Below are 15,974 nucleotides of genomic sequence, written 5' to 3' on the forward strand. Positions count from 1 at the left end.
CTTCTCTGGCAGTGACCAGGGGCTTCTTTGGACAGGTGAGAAGTAGCCATTCAGAGTCTGTTAATCTACTGCTTGGAAAGACCTGTGGCCCATTCAATATTTTCTGCAGGCTTTGTTTTTTAGAATAGTTTTGGGTCCACAGCAACAGCGAGTGGAAAGTATAAGAAGTTCACCTATACCTTTTCCCCCACTATCAACATCCTGGACCAGAATGTTACATTCATTGCAATCAGTGAATCTGTGCTGAGACATCATTACCACCCAGAGTCCATAGTTTACATTGGGATTCACTCTTGGTGTTGTACATTCTGTGGGCCCGGACAGATGTATAATGACACATATCCATCATTACAAGATCATACAGAAGAGTTTCACTACCCTAAATATCCTCTAAGCTCCACTTAATCATCTCTCTTCCCCCTGGCAACCAGTCATCTTTTTAGCTGTCTCCGTAGTTTTGCCTTTTCCAGAATGTCATATTGTTGGACTCATACAGTATGTAGCCTTTTCAGATTAGCTTCTTTCACTCAGTAATAGGCACTTGAGGTTCCTCTGTGCCTTTTCATGACTTCATAGCTCATTTCTTTTTAGCATTGAAATAATATCCCATTGTCTGGATGTAATACAGTTTATTTATATATTCACCTACTGAAGGACATCTTGGTTGCTTCCAAGTTTTGGCAGTTACGAATACAGCTGTTATAAATATCTGTGTACAGGTTTCTGTGTGGACATAAGTTTTCAACTCTTTTGGGTAAATACCAGTGAGCACAATGATTGAATTATATGGAAAAGTTACACTGTCTTCCAAAGTGGCTGTACCATTTTGCATTCCCACAAGTGATGAATAAGAGTTCCTATTGCACCACCTCCCCGCCAGCATTTGATATTGTCAGTGTTCTAGACTTTGGCCATTCTCATTGACATGTGGTGGTATCCCATTGTTGTTTTAGTTTGCAGTTTTGTAATGATATGGTGTTGATCATCTTTTCATATGCTCCCCCTTTTTTTAATTTGCCATAAGTATATCTTTTTTGGTGGCCTGTCTGTTCAGGACTTTTGCCCACTTTTAAATTGGGTTGTTTGTTTTCTTATGGTGGAGCTTTAAGAGTTCTTTGTATATTTTGGATAGCAGTCATTTATCAGCTATATCTTTTGCAATGATTGTCTCCCAGCCTGTGACTTGTCTTATCATTCTCTTGACCCCATTCAATTTCATGCCCTCTTCCTGCATATCCAGCAGACCCACAGCTCCTTATCTCCTTGCACAAGCTGCAAGGAGGCCACACTAACTGGAGGGGCATGGCCTCCTAGGGAAATGAGTGGGCCTGTGAACACCTTTACCTCAAACCAATACATGTTTATTCATTCCCTAAACACTTAACATTGTTTTAACTCCTAGGGATGCATCAGTGAACAAAACAGGCAAAGCTCTGAGAATTGTGGAGCTTACTTTCTGTTAGGGAAGACATATACTAAAAAATAAACATAGAGACATATACTGAAAAATCTACATAACCATATTATATAGCTTTCTGGAAGTAAGTCCAATGTGAAAACAATTTGAGCAGAACAAGGGAGATTGGAGATGCTGGCCTGGGGGAGGTTTTCCATCTAAATAAAGTGGCAGGATGGGCTTCATCGAGAAAGGGACATTGAAGCAAAGAGGATGCCAAGAGGGCACAAAAACCAGGCAGAGGGATCAGCCAGTGCAAAAGGCCACAAGGCAAGAGTGACCGGTGTGTTTGAAGACCTAGGACCTACAAGGAAGCTGATATGGCTGGAGTGGAGTAGAGGCAGCAATGGGAGAGGATTTCCTGATGGATTCAATGTAGGGGTGAGAGAAAGGAGAATCATGACACCAGGATTTTTGACCTGAGCCACTAAAAGGATGTCATTAACTGAGACGGGGAAGAGCAGGTCTCCAGGTAATGGTGGCTGAAGGCAGAGATGAGTAGTTTTTTGGACATGCTGAGTTTTTGCTATTAGATATCTTGGTGGAGATGTCAGGTAGGCTGTTGTACCGATGGGTTTGGAGTTCACGGGAGTTTGTGTTCAAGATTCTGGGCTGAGTGCTGTGGGAAATAGGGAGAAGAATAAAACCCAATTCTTCCACTGCTACCTCTGTCCAGGGATCCCTAGAGGGCAGCACATAAAACAGCCACCCCCACCAGAAGGCAGCTCTTTCTAGTCTCCCTGGAGTCTTGGAGGCAGGTGAACAAATCTAAGCTACCAAAAATTACAGTAAGGAGACCACCCCAAACACCGTTACTGCTCAGGAACTGTCAGGAAGAAGGGGAAACCAGGGTGTGGCTTTCCTTTCTCCAGCAGCAGTAAAATAGACACTTGAGAGTTTTGAAGATTATCACAAGAGCTCCTCACAGTCCATTTGCCTTTCCATTCACCTAGAGGCAGGTAAAGGAAGAGAAGGAAGGCTGATTGGGGGGGGGGGGGGGAGGGCGGTGCTGACAGCAGGGACAGTCACTTCCCCTCTCCCTGCCCCTTTGGCTGTGCCCCCAGCCACCTGTCAAGCAGCCAGATCAACCCCTGACGGGGCCAGACTGGGCTGGGTCCTGCTCTCTGTGGTCTGTGTGTGCACAGGGCTAGCTGTTTCAAGAGAGGAGAGCTATTACTATTCACCACATACTAGACCAATATTAGGTCAGATCCCTAATATGAGTAACCCAGGTCCCAGGGTTAACACGCCAGCTGTGGTCCTCACTCTGAAGTATAGTCAGTTGCCCAAGTAAGAGCCATGTTTTCACATTAAACATCCCTGAGTCTCTCTTGTTCAAGTGGCAGATGGTGAATTTCATGCAATGACGTAAGCAGAGGCCCCTCTATTTCCAGCCTGGAACTCAGTATCTGTGGAAAAGCTGCATCTCTGCATCCTGAGCCCTGAATGCTGCAGCTCTTGGGGTCAGGATGTGTCTGAGAGAGCTGGGGCCAGGAGTGGGGGGAGCAGCGAACTGGCCTTTGTCCAGAGTTGTCCAGCAGCAAAAGGGGGACCAGGGCGCTTTGGGAGGCCTGGGATGGATATGGAGGACAAGACCTGCCATACAACCTGAAAATCTAGTGCTTTAATAAGCCAAGGCTGATATTGGAACTGGTGTGCCCAGGGACCTCACAGAGATGGGCAGCATGGCGCAAGTGGGGGTTATTGATGGAATGTCTTTGCAGGCTCGGATCTGAGCAAAAGTAAAACTGAGTTATGACACCAGGGCCAGATTAATGAAAATGTGCATGGGAACAGCCCATCCTCAGTGATTTCCACCCAGCACTTGGGCATTTTCTGACCCAAATACGTTGACAAAGTCTAATGTCCTACATGCAGCCCTTTCACTGGCAAAGACAGAAAAAGATTTATAACACAATAATAACCTTCAGGAATTTCAGCCCACTCCTAGGCTGCTTGCCTTAGATCCCCAAGGGAACTGACCCCTCCAGCAAGGTCCTAGGACATTATTCAGGATTTGGAATTCTCTATCTGAGGGGCTTCCCAAGAAATGTGACTTGAGGCCTCATCTCCCACTCTTTCACCCTCTTTGCTCCTGGCACACAGACTTCCTTGCTGGGCTCTGGCCTCTTGCCATGACTTTGCAGCCTTGGGGTACCCAGTTCTCTCCCTTGGGGTGCCCTTCCCATTCTTCCCACTGGACTAACAACTCCTCTTCCATTAGGGCAAACTCAAGCCACACCATTTTTGGAAGCTTTGCATTCAAGCTGTACTTTAATAACATTTATTGCCCTTCTCCTCCTCCTCCTCCCCCTCCTCCTCCTCCTCCTCCTCCCCCTCCTCCTCCACCTTCTCCTTCTTCTCCTTCTTCTCCTTCTTCTACCTTCTTCTCCTTCTTCTTTTTTTCCTGAGCGTTTATCTGTATTCTAATTGGGAGCGTACTAATACTGTTTTGTGATCTGCTTTCTCCCTCCCCCTCACTTAAGGCTATATAGTTAAGGGAAAAGGGGGCAGTGTAGGGTAGTGGTTATGTGTGGGTGGGCTCTGGAGTCAGACTGTCTGGGTTCAAATCCTGACCGTGCCACCACAGTCCTGACACCTGAGCAAGTTACTGAAACTGTTTCCGTGTTTAGAACAGTGTGGTTTACACTGAATTTTAATCTATAATTTTGTTTTCTTCTTTTCTCACTCAACTGTGAGTTCCTTGAGGTCATAGAGTGACTCTTGTTCATCCTTCTGTCCTCAGCATCTTGCTCCTACATGATAAGCATCCCCAACATGTTCAATGCACGGAAGACCCCAAAGAATAGGGCCCAGCCCTAGGAATCAGATGGAAGGATCTGATCCCGAAACAGGATCAAAGATTTGCGTCTGAGGCCCTGTTTGTTTCCCAGATTAGCTAAACGGGACAATCAATTACGTTTTCTGAGGCTCCCGGTTCACCTTTTGTCGAACGGAGACGACAGCGTGAGTGCGAGACAAGCAGGACGGCTTACGACCCCGCTCCGCAAAGTAGGACTTTGAGATCAGTGAAGTAACTGTTTTCCTGATTTCACGGGGCTTCTCTCCGGCTCCGGGCGGCGACGGGCGCTGAGCCGCTGCCCTCAGTTCGGGAGAGGAAGGAGCCGGACGGCAGGCGGTGCGCGGCTGCGGCTCGGAATTCGCGGCGCGCCGGGAGAGTCAGGGGTGCGCCCCCACCCCAGGTCCGAGCCCAGGAGGCCACCCCGGGCGCCGCGGCCGCCCGGGTCCCCGTTATCAGCCTCCTCCTCCTTCCCCCAGGGCCCAATGTTGCGCCCACCAGATCCGGTGGGGCGGGGGGGGGGGGGGGGGGGCGGGAATCCTCTCCCCTTTTCCCGGGGATCCGGGCGGGGAGGGGAAGGTGGCGGTGGCTAGAAATGAGGCTTCCTTTGCCTCCTACTCTCCGGCAAAATCCGATCTTTTCTGAGCAGGATGGGGCGGGGGCGGGGGGCCGCGTGTGCGCCCGGGCGGAGGGAATTCCTTCCCCGGCGGGCGGCGGCACCCGCAGCAGCGCCTTCCCTTTTTTTAGCTCTTCCCCGAGGCTCCTTCTCGGCGCGGCCGGGGGTGGCGGCGCGCTCCACCTCGCTCTGGAGAGACCGTCGCCCCGCCAGCCTCCCGGGCAGCGGCAGGTGGAAAGGGCGGCGAGGCGAGGGTCCCATCGCCGCCGCCGCCGCCGCCGCTGCCCGTGGGTGGGCAGCCGAGCGCCTTGCTGGAGGGAGACCCGGGGTGATTCCCATCCGCCCGCAGCTCTTCCAGGGCTGCCCTGAGCAAGGAGCTGTTTTGTCATTTTGAAAAAACACCTTCCCCCCTCCCCGCCCCCCAGGCTGTTTCAGAAATGGCACTGAGTCAGACCTGAGTCACAGGAGGACGTGGGCCCTCTCCCCCCTCCCCCCGCGGTTCTTCCCGGTCCCGCCCCCAGCCCCGCTGTCTGCCCCCGCCCGGCTAAACACCCCCGGCGCCGCGGCCTCAGACACCGCGGGGGCCCCTGCCTGCCTCCCCCTGTCGCTGTGCTACCTGCCCACCCGCCCGGGGTGTGGGCCCTGTCGCGCTGCCCGTCGCTGCTGTGAAGACAGCTCGTCTGGGGACAGTAGTCCCGTCCTCAGACCGTGAAAAGGCCACAGTCTGTCCCCTGCCTCCGGGCACGGCAGGCCACCTGCCCCTGACCTTCTCTAACAGATGGTGTGTGCAGGGGGGTCAGGTTGAGAGGGGCGCTCAGCGGTGGCCACAGGATCTCCCATGGCAGTTCACTGTGATGCGTAACTTCCCTCGAGGACCTGGTCAGCTTTTTCCACCCCTGGCTACCTAGTTTCTCACCCCTTCCACCCTTTCCTGAGCTCTCGGTGGAGAAGGTGCTACACAACTCTATTTTTAGTCCTAACAAGCTGCCTGCCTGAGCAGCTTCCATCTGCGGCACTCAGAGCCCTTTACAAATGCTAATGAATGGAAGCTGCTGCCTCCAGAGTAACTTAGATTCATCTTGCTTCCTCATCACCATCCCCCACACTCTCCCAGTGGGGAAACTGAGGCATGAGATTTAGGCTTGGAGAAGTGACCAAGGCAGTGTCAGAGACCCAAGTTTCCTATGGCCTGCTGGTCGTTCTGCCTTTGCTAGTGCCTTCTGACTCCTCTTAACTTCATAATCAGTGCTAGGTCCCGAACTAAGTTCAGAGGTCAGACAGTCCCTGTCTTCACCGAGCTGAGGTCCAGTGGAAGAGGTAAACATAGAAGTTGATCATTACAGTACAAGTAAGTGGCCCCACAGAGCCGTTTTCTGCGGAGAGGGAGCATTATATGAGCCACAGAAGTCTCACCTAGCCAGGGAGGGAGGAGGGGAGTGGGGTTAGTGCTATTAGTGTCCTATTTTATAATCCAGTAAGGCTTCCTGGAGGAGATGACGCCTGAGCTGGGTCTATAATTGAGAATTGGAGTTAAGCAAAAGGCAGGGGGCATTCTGTGACCAAAGAACAGGGTAGAGAAAGCAGCAGTTTGGAGTTGCTGGAGGTGAAAGTGTTGCACATGCTGAGGTGGGAGGTGAGACTGGAGAGTATCTCTGTGCAAACAGGGAAAGGATCTGGTCGGGTCAGGGTCTTTCTTAAATGCATCGTTTTGGTGGCCAGGATGAAGAGTTTGATGGGAAAGGAGTAGAAGCCAGGAGACCAGAGATGATAAAAGCGTGGATCAGGTGCCAGGGAGAGGTGCCACAAGGAGGACAGGGTGCATTGGAGAAATGTTTGACAGTTACTTTACTGGAAATCCAGGGGGACGCAGTCTCCCCGTCCCCGTGGCCCACTGTTGGACTTGCAGGACAAACATCTCCCTAGGACTTCAACCAGATACCATCACCCAGGTGGCATTTTTCCCTTTTTGAGCTGGATGCCAGGAACTCCTGAGGGACAGGACCTGCCTTCAGTGTCTGCTGTGGCAACCAGCAGCCGTTACAGACAGTCTGTGTTTCTGAATGTTGGCTGAATGAATGGTCCCTTGATGGCATACGGGTCATAAAAAGGAATGGGAAATACTCAGCAGCTGCAGGTGGATGGATGTAGGCTTGCAGCACCCTCACCACTGCTCATCCTCGCCAAAGTGAAAGCCCCCTGCACACTTTGAGGGAAAGCCAACCCTCCCTGCGTGGCTTTCGCTGTGAAACAGAAATTGCTGCCAACTGCAGCAAATGCAGCTTCAGAAGCTGTAGGAAGCCTCCTTACCAGTTTCAGGGCCCTCCTCTCCAACCAAAAAATCATGCAGCCATTTTTGGAACACCTGAAATGTGTTCCAGTTGAAGCAGACGGTGAAGAACATGAGTGTGTGCAGTGGCCCCTGGCATGCACCGAGAGGAGGGTGGCATAGAGGGACTCACCCACATTTGGCAAGTTTTGTGTATTGGGGTGGCAGGAATTTGAGGATAGGCCTTTGCTCATTTAATTCTCCATGTTGTCTGTATCATGTCAGGAGATTCCCAGTGCTGCCTTTTGCTGCAAATAGCTTCCCAATACTAAATCCCAGTAGGTCTACCCTGGCAATAAAAGGTCAGCGTGCTACTTAAGAGAGGGAGCTCTAGTCTAGGCTCAAACTCCCGTCTCCTCCAGTCCTACTAGCTGTGTGACCTTAGAGAAGTTAAGCGATTCTGCCTTTTGAAACCTCAATTTCTCGTCTGTGGATTGGGTATATTCTAGAGTTACTGTGAAGTTTAGAAGAGTTAATGCCTATTTAAGCACTTAGAACAGTCTCTGGTACATGGTAAGTAAGCCCTCAATACATATTAATTGCTATGACTACTGATGGAGTCCTCTATCCTATATTTGGTATGGCTGTCCTTACAGCACCTGTACCAGCTAATCAACCCACATTGCTGTGTGGGCATCCCATGAAGTCTTACCTTGGTCCCTTCCTTTAAGTCTTGGACACTTAGGTAGAGAAGTACTTACCCTGTAATCTCTGAATCGCTATTCTGGGGGCAAGAAAATATGCTCCATTTAGAAGAAAGTCTCATTTGTGATCAAAGATGAGATCTTCTTGTAGAGAATTGATTAGGACATAGAATCATAGAATGTTAGAGCTGGAAGACATCTTGGAGGTATGAATTCAAGCTGATGTTTTTCAGAGACCTGGTGAGATTGAGTTACTTGTGTGACTAGTAGAAACTAGAGGGCAGGAACCCAGGTTTGCTCCCTGTGTCCCCTGGTCACCGCTGCTCCGCTTCTCCAGGCGCTTCTCTCACCCCACACCCACAGGCCATCATCCCAAGTCCTCTTGGTCTTTGCTTTTCCCTCTCCCATCTCAAGTCAGGGCCAGTTTCCTTTCCCTAGTCCAAACCGGACGAGTGTTCTGCTGCTATGTCATTCAGGGTTCAACCAGGGAGACAGATCCAGTAGGAAAAACATAGTAGGGGTTGTTGCAAGGAGCCAGCTTACGGGATTGCAGTGGCCAGCTAGGCAAATCCACAATCCACAGTGCAGGCCATCAGGAAGGGCAGGTCAGAAACTCTCTGGCAGGGGCTGACGCTGCAATCCACAGGTGGGAATTTTCCTTTCGGGAAAATTCACCTGATTGAATCAGACCCACTCAGATGATCTGAGATGATCTCCTTTTCTCAAAGTCAAGTGACTGCGGACATTAATTCCAATTACAGAATACCTTCAGAGCAACACCAGTGTTTGAATGAATGACTGGATTCTGCAGCCTAACCTTACTGACACCTAAAACCGACCACCACCGTCTTCTTGTGGTCTTGCTCTCTGTCCTCCTTTCAGCCTGACACACTGCTACCGAATTCATCTTCCAAAAACTCTGTCTTGCCCTCCTTTTCAGTTTTCCACCGTGGTCCCTGGGTTCTAAGAGAAAGCCCAGGTTGCCAACTGTATCTCCCGCTTAAACTGTCCATTCTAGTCAAACCAGTCTCTCCTTGGTCTCTGAGCAATAACCGTCTCTGTGGCGTTCCTTCCTCCCATTGCTTCTCACTGCCTGAGCCCCACCCCTCCCTCTAAGGCCATTCTTTTTGCTTCCTGTAAGCCCCCTGAGTTCTGTCTTTCCCTCCTGCGCCCCAGGCACCCATTCTCAGCTTCACTCACTTGCTCTTTAGCCAAGCAAGCAGAAGAGATAAACTCAGAGTTGGTGGGAGAAGGACAGAGAATCACTGTTAGTGCCCTTCCCTTCCCGGAAGCAGCCAGTACACTGGTCAAATCCTAACAAACTGCTCCTAAGATCTAAAGTGAAAAGATCTACTAAAGTGAAAGATTGGGTCTAGGTTATTATAAATGGCAACTGAAACCATTTTCTCTCCATTTCTTTTCATTTCCCCTGCCCACCATGTCCACTCCACACTTCTCTGTCAAGAGAAGTTCTTAGTTCTTGCTATCTCTTTTTAATCAAGTCGGCATGCCTCGGACCTAAGGAGATTCAGAATCCAGATGGGCTGCACAACACTGATGGAGCCCGAATGCAAAACAGGTCCCTGACATCAGAGAGGCCTCCTTTTCATGTTTTAAAGAGATTCTCTAACAGGTTCTGCTAAATGTAATCTACATCAAATCTTGCCAAAGCAAGATGTTCATATCAGAACAGCAGAGCATGAAGGGTTTTGCCTGGCTAGGTTTGTGGGCAAGTTTCTGGAAAATCTGATATCACCTAATTTCCCTTATGGATGCAGGGTAAGGTATTTATTTAGCCTCTCTGTGCCTCAGTTTCATTATCTGTAAAATGGAGAGAATAATAGATACTTGTTTGTCCCAGATGAAACCTATCTCTTGGGTTTGTTGTAAGGATTTAGTCCGTAGAAAGCACTTGAAAAGCCTGGCACATGGAAAGAGCCCAACACACCTTAGCTGCTACTATTATTAGCTGTCACAGAGCAAATTAGATGTCTCCTTCTGCACATGCTGACATCAGCAGGCTAAGGTAAGATACTTTTATAATGTCCCCCACTCCACCATCGGGGGCTTGGAATCTCAACTTGTGACTGGGCACACAGATCAGGAAACGGCTCTGGCAACGAGGCAAGCACTGCCTTCTAGCTAGTTGTGTTACTCATCGGTCACTTAGAAGTCAAGAAGCCGAAGCCGGAGCCTTGCATTCCAAATTTAGCTCTATTTGAACAAATATCTATTCATTATTTCTTAATGTTGGGTATGTTGTGCTAGGTACTGGGGGTGGTGAGAGAAGATATGGACCTTACAAGGGAGGTAGCCTATGTGGAAACCGTCCAGTAGACCCCGAGGCAGCATGGTGTGTCATGAATAGAGCCAGTGAGGGCTGTCTTGGAGTCATTCCTGGAGAAAGTGCCGGGAAGCTGAGCTTAGACAGACTAGGAGGGAAGACTCTGGCGACTCACCACTCTGTTACTGTTGCCAGCACAGGACCTGGTGCACAGCAGATGCTCAATAGAGCTTTGTGAATGACTAGCTGTACACAAGGGTCTTGAAAAAAGTTTCGTCGGGTAGGTAAGCTTTGAAGGGTTTTAAGCTTTGTAGACAGAGTAAGATTTTGAGAGGGTGAAAAAGATAGAAATGGATAAACAAAATGCAGTATATACACACCATGGAATAGTGTTCAGCATGAAAAAGGGAGCAAATTCTTACCCATATTACAACATGGATGAACCTTAGGGACATTATGCCAGTCACAGAATGGATGAATAGTGTATAATTCCACCGATATGAGGCACCTAAAGTAGTGAGATTCTTAAAGACAGGGAGTAGAAAAGTGGTTGCCAGCCAGGGGCTGGGGGGAATAGGGAGTTGTTTAGTGGGTACAATCCGCAAGATGACATAAGTTCTGGAGATCAATCGCATATCAGTGTGAATGTAGTTAATACTGAACTGTACTCTTGGGGCGCCTGAGTGGCTCAGTCGGTTGGGCTCAGGTCATGATCTCGCGGTTTGTGAGTCCGAGCCCCGGCTTGGGCTCTGGGCTGACAGCTTGGAGCCTGGAGCCTGCTTCGGATTCTGTGTCTCCCTCTGTCTGTCCCTCCACTGCTTGCACTCTGTCTCTCTCATTGTCTCAAAAATAAATAAACATTAAAAAAAATACTAAACTGTACTCTTAAAAATGGTTAAGATGGCACATTTTTATGTCATGAGTATTCTAGCACAGTTTAAAAAAAAAGATGGGGAAGGAAACTGCAAGAACAAAGGAGTTAAAGAAGGTAAGGAGGCAGAGTGTAGGATGTGTTCAAGGAAAGGACGCTTAACTGATAGGATCAGAACTTAAAGTATAGGGAGGGAGAGACATGGTAGGAGATAAGGTCAGATGGAGGCCAAGTGGGCCTCGAATGCCATGCCAAAAAGAGTGGAGTTTAAAATTTTGACTTTGATATCACATATGGCTGAGGTGGGTCTTAACAATATTCTCTTTAACCTTGGCTACTATACAATCTTCATACATACTCCCAGGGCTAGTGTGCCAAGCTGTTATTCCAGTTCTATGCTAACTCAAACTCTTCTGCTAAGCAGACCCCAAGGCTTACCTCACCTGCAACAGTGAGGGCCCGCTGCACCTGGGTGCCTCTCGGTGCTTCCTCTGCTGCCTTTGGTTTGAACTGATCCCCCATGGAGTGTTTAAGCTCCAGCTGCACTAATGGAAACTAGTGACATCTCAGCCTGATTAGCCAGACTCCTTTCAAATGAATATTCGTAAGCATCTTCAGTGTTACAAGCTCAACACTTGACAAATTACTGGGTCTGAATCATAGACTACTTGGATTTCCCACCCCTGACTTTGTCCCGGGGTGCGGGGTCCAGGGTGTGTGTGTGATGGCCAGATGATAGGGTTCCCTGGTAGGTGCTGCCTTGTTTTGCCTCATAGTCTGGGCTGTTCTCAGTATAAGAAAAAAAGCTTACTTGTTAAAAGTAGAAATGAGTTGGCCTATGACATTTTGGAGTTTGTTTTCCTTTTTTAAGTGTTTGGGTGTCATGGGGATACCCATGCAATGCTGACTTCTAGATGGAGCTGTGAACCAGAGGGCCAAAGAGAAGACCTCTCCATGTAGCTCTGTTATTTATTTACCATGCAATTTTAAGGCTCCAGTTATCTTCTCTGTGTCTCCATTTTTCACATCTAAAATGAGTGTAATAATTTCTATCTTGCTTTCTAAGGATATCAAGAAGATGAATGGGGTACAGTTGATGACATACTTTGAAATCTGAATCACAGGGTGAATATTATTGAATGTGAACATAATACTATGCATTCTCCAAGGATTCTGGAACTAAACATTTGCCTGTGAGGGTGTATTTTGTATGCCCCTTATTGCTACATTTACCAAAATGAGAACAGAAGAAGAAAATTCTTGTTCTGAGATTGATATAAGCCTTAAACTAAGTGGTCATTCATTATAGCCTGACTAATTCCCTTCTTGAGCAGCAGTGCTAAAAACAGTTCAACTCCTTTGATGCCTTACTGTTTTGCTGCCCAGCCTCTGAGAAAGGAACTTGATAAGACATGCAGGAATCTTGACTGTTCCTTTCACCATTTCTGCACCCACACCGTCCTGCTTTGACCAGCTGTATTGTTGGTGCAGTTGAAGCTGCACCTTCTTACTGGAGAGGACCCCTCCTTAGTTATAATTGCAGAACAAAATGTTCCAGCCCTGGTCACCTCAAAGGATTCTACCTTACAGGCCCCGCGCCCTAGAAAATGGTGACAGAGATGGTTGGGATAACAACAAAGAGCTTGCCCCATCCTTAGTCCATTACACATGGCCTATGCACCAGGCACCAGGCACCATGGGGCATCTAAAAGTCAAGCCAAAGGGGCGCCTGGGTGGCTCAGTTGGTTGAGTGTCCGACTTCAGCTCAGGTCATGATCTCGAGGTTGACGAGTTCGAGCCCTGCATTGGGCTCTGTACTGACAGCTTGGAGCCTGGAGCCTGCTTTGGATTCTGTGTCTCCATCTCTCTTGCCCCTCCCCCACTCATGCTCTGTCTCTCTCTGTCTCAAAAATAAATATCAACATTAAAAAATAAATAAATAAATAAAGGTCAAGCCATGAACAACCCCTATTTCAGGTAGTTCTCACAGATGGCTCTCCTCTTATCCCTTATGCAGTGCTTCCTGTTCATCTCCATGGCTCACTGTTCCCTGACTCAATACATTGCTCTACATGTGTACAAAATGAGACAGACAGAAACTCATCAGGAATACTTCAGTATTTGACCTCAGCTACTGGCTTCTCAGCTTAATAACTTACTTCCACCTCCCTCTTTCATTCTGGACTCTGAATCCTACTAGAATCAACTCTAAGTTCACCCAACTTAGGGTTCTCCTGTGGCTTCAGATGAAAAGTTCATCATATGAGTCCTGAGTTCAAGGACCTTACTGAACAGGCTTGCTCCTGATCCGCCATCTTGACTTCTCATTCTGGTTCTGGTATTTACTTGCTATGAATCTTTCTCACTGCACATAGGCCAGAATACCCTGGGCATCTACCCTTCCATTCCTGGTGGTTCTTCAAGAACTTAGCCCTGGCCATGAGTGTTTCTGAAATGAGTGATTGGGAGCCAGAGGCAGAGAGAAGAGTGTAGCCTTTGGTATGCAATGGAGGCATTAAACCAAAGTTTGTGTATGTTTCTGCACTCAGCCATGCATGTGCATGTGGGCTTACACCACTTAATGAACTTTATTTTTTTTTAATGTTAACTTATTTTTGAGAGAGACAGAGAGAGACAGAGACAGAGACAGAGCACGAGTGGGGGAGGAGCAGAGAGAGAGGGAGACAGACTCTGAAGCAGGCTCCAGGCTCTGAGCTATCAGCACAGAGCCCAACTTGGGGCTCAAACTCATAAGTCATGAGATCATGAGCTGAGCCGAAGTTGGATAACCAATAGACTGAGCCACCCAGGTGCTCTACCACTTAGTGCACTTTAAAAGTAACCCAAATATTTAAGATTCTGGACTATTCTGATTTTTTTTTAATTTTTTTTAATGTTTATTTATTTTTGACAGACAGAGAGACAGAGCATTAGTGGGGGAGGGGAAGAGAGAGAGGGACACACAGAATCCGAAGCAGGCTCCAGGGTCCGAGCTGTCAGCCCAGAGCCTGACGTGGGGCTCGAACTCACGGACCACGAGATCATGACCTGAGCCAAAGTCGGACGCTTAACCGACTGAGCCACCCAGGTGCCCCTATTCTGATTTTTTAAAAAGGAAGGAAGAAAGGGAGGGAGAGAGGGAAAGAGAGAGGGAGAGGGATTAAATACCCTTACTACAACACTAAGAGATGACTGGTAATAATAATATCTTATGTAAATGCCTCCCAACTTTTATATCTATAAATTGTATCTTTATATACTTGTTTATAATTTAATTTTTCACCTAATCGTGTATCTATTTGTCTCATTAAACACTCATCTATTGTTTTTAATGACTGAATGATATTCTAGGGGATTATGACTCTACCAGACTTCATTTCACCAATTCTCCTTTTTTGGACATGGGGCTGTTTCCAAGGATTTTTTTCCTTTCACTATTATAAATAATGTGGTGTTGGGAAACTTTGGCCTAAATCTTTGACTACATTTTTTAATTCCTTAGGGTAAAATCCTGTAAGAAGAATTAATAGATCCAAGAAAATGCTCCTTTTCAGGGTTTTAGATATTCAGTGCCAAATCGGCCCCAAGAAAGTTAAGCCAATCTCTACTCCCGTAACTTCAACCCTTCACCAACACTGGGTATTATAAGTTGTTAGAATAACTACCAGTTGGTAAGTGAAAAATAGTATCTCCCTCTTGAGTACAAACTAGGTTGGATTTTTTTGTGTGTGCTTTTTAGTCACTCGTATTTATTTTGTGATTTCTCTATCCATTGTTGCCAATTTTTTTCTATTCAGATGTTTTTCTTAATGATTGATCAGAGATTTTTAAAAATACATTAATAATATAATCCCCTCTATCATGTAAGTTGCAAATATTTCCGTGGTCTTTTGTCTACTTTTTACTATATTTATGGTGTTTTTGTTGTTAATGCTTTGGGGAGGGGTTGATGTAGAGGCATTGTACATTTTGGCATCGTCAAATCTATCATTCTTTTTGCTTTATGATTTCTATTTTGATATCATTGTTGGGAAGACTTTCCCCATGGTTAAAGCATTCTTTCCCATTTAGTTTAACTCTGAATTCTAGGAACAGAATACTTCAAGCTATTTTGTCTTCAGAACCCTGAACTTCAGGAAGACACTGCTTCCAAAAGACCCCCAGGATAAAAGGGAGGAATATGGAGAGTGTAGATCTGAACACAGACCCCACATCTAATTGACCCACTGAGAGCTGGGAAGGGAACTTAAACCTGTTCTAGTCTTCCAGTGACAGTTTGACAAGTCCAGACTCTACTTAAACATTTCACCCAGGGATTTTGCTTCTTGTTCAAATTTTTAGAAAAGTTCCCTAGGTTCAGAATAGTGTCAACGTTTCCCCAAGCATGCCTCTCTTAGGGGCTCTGCATGCCACCAAACCATGTGGCCTTTTCCTTGACATGTCCACCCTGTGCAAGGGCAGAGGGAGAGGGGAGGGGCTGCCTGCCCACCACGATGATGGCAGTGCTCCAGTCAGCAATGGGAACACTGGCTGGAAGGCCATGTGCTATTCACACCTGGGCCATGACACCTCTGCTGGGGTTTGAAAATGCCTTTTTCCCTGTGTGTGTGTGTGCGTGCGTGTGTGTGTGTGGTACATGCTCACTTTTACCAGCTTGCACACACATTTTCCTCTAGTTAAGCCTAAATGGGAAAAACTGTCCCTGTAATTTTGAAGAGGGGGAGGGAGCAAATAAAACCTTCAGTAGAAATAGGAAGAAAAAGATGTGCACTGAGCATGTGCAGAGTAATTTTTCTTCTGCATGCTTTATTAAAGAATTATATGACATAATTACATGTTATAATGTCTTTACACATATTTATGGTAATTACGTCAATGCACATTTGATGTTCTATAATTACAGTAAATACACAACAATCCTGACAAATCACTTGATCAAGAATTCAAATTCCCTAAGTGAAGACGGGGAGAAAAGAC

The 15,974-nt window shown here is 47.2% G+C and overlaps 1 protein-coding gene across 4 annotated transcripts in view; it reads left to right on the forward strand.

Annotated features, from left to right (window-relative positions):
* The window catches only part of PEBP4 (phosphatidylethanolamine binding protein 4), a 215,863-nt gene that overhangs the window by 67,972 nt on the left and 131,917 nt on the right, over nucleotides 1-15,974 (forward strand). The gene's annotated exons all lie outside the window — the stretch shown is intronic.

This window comes from Prionailurus bengalensis, chromosome B1 (genome assembly GCF_016509475.1).
Source record: "Prionailurus bengalensis isolate Pbe53 chromosome B1, Fcat_Pben_1.1_paternal_pri, whole genome shotgun sequence".
Taxonomy (NCBI): domain Eukaryota; kingdom Metazoa; phylum Chordata; class Mammalia; order Carnivora; family Felidae; genus Prionailurus; species Prionailurus bengalensis.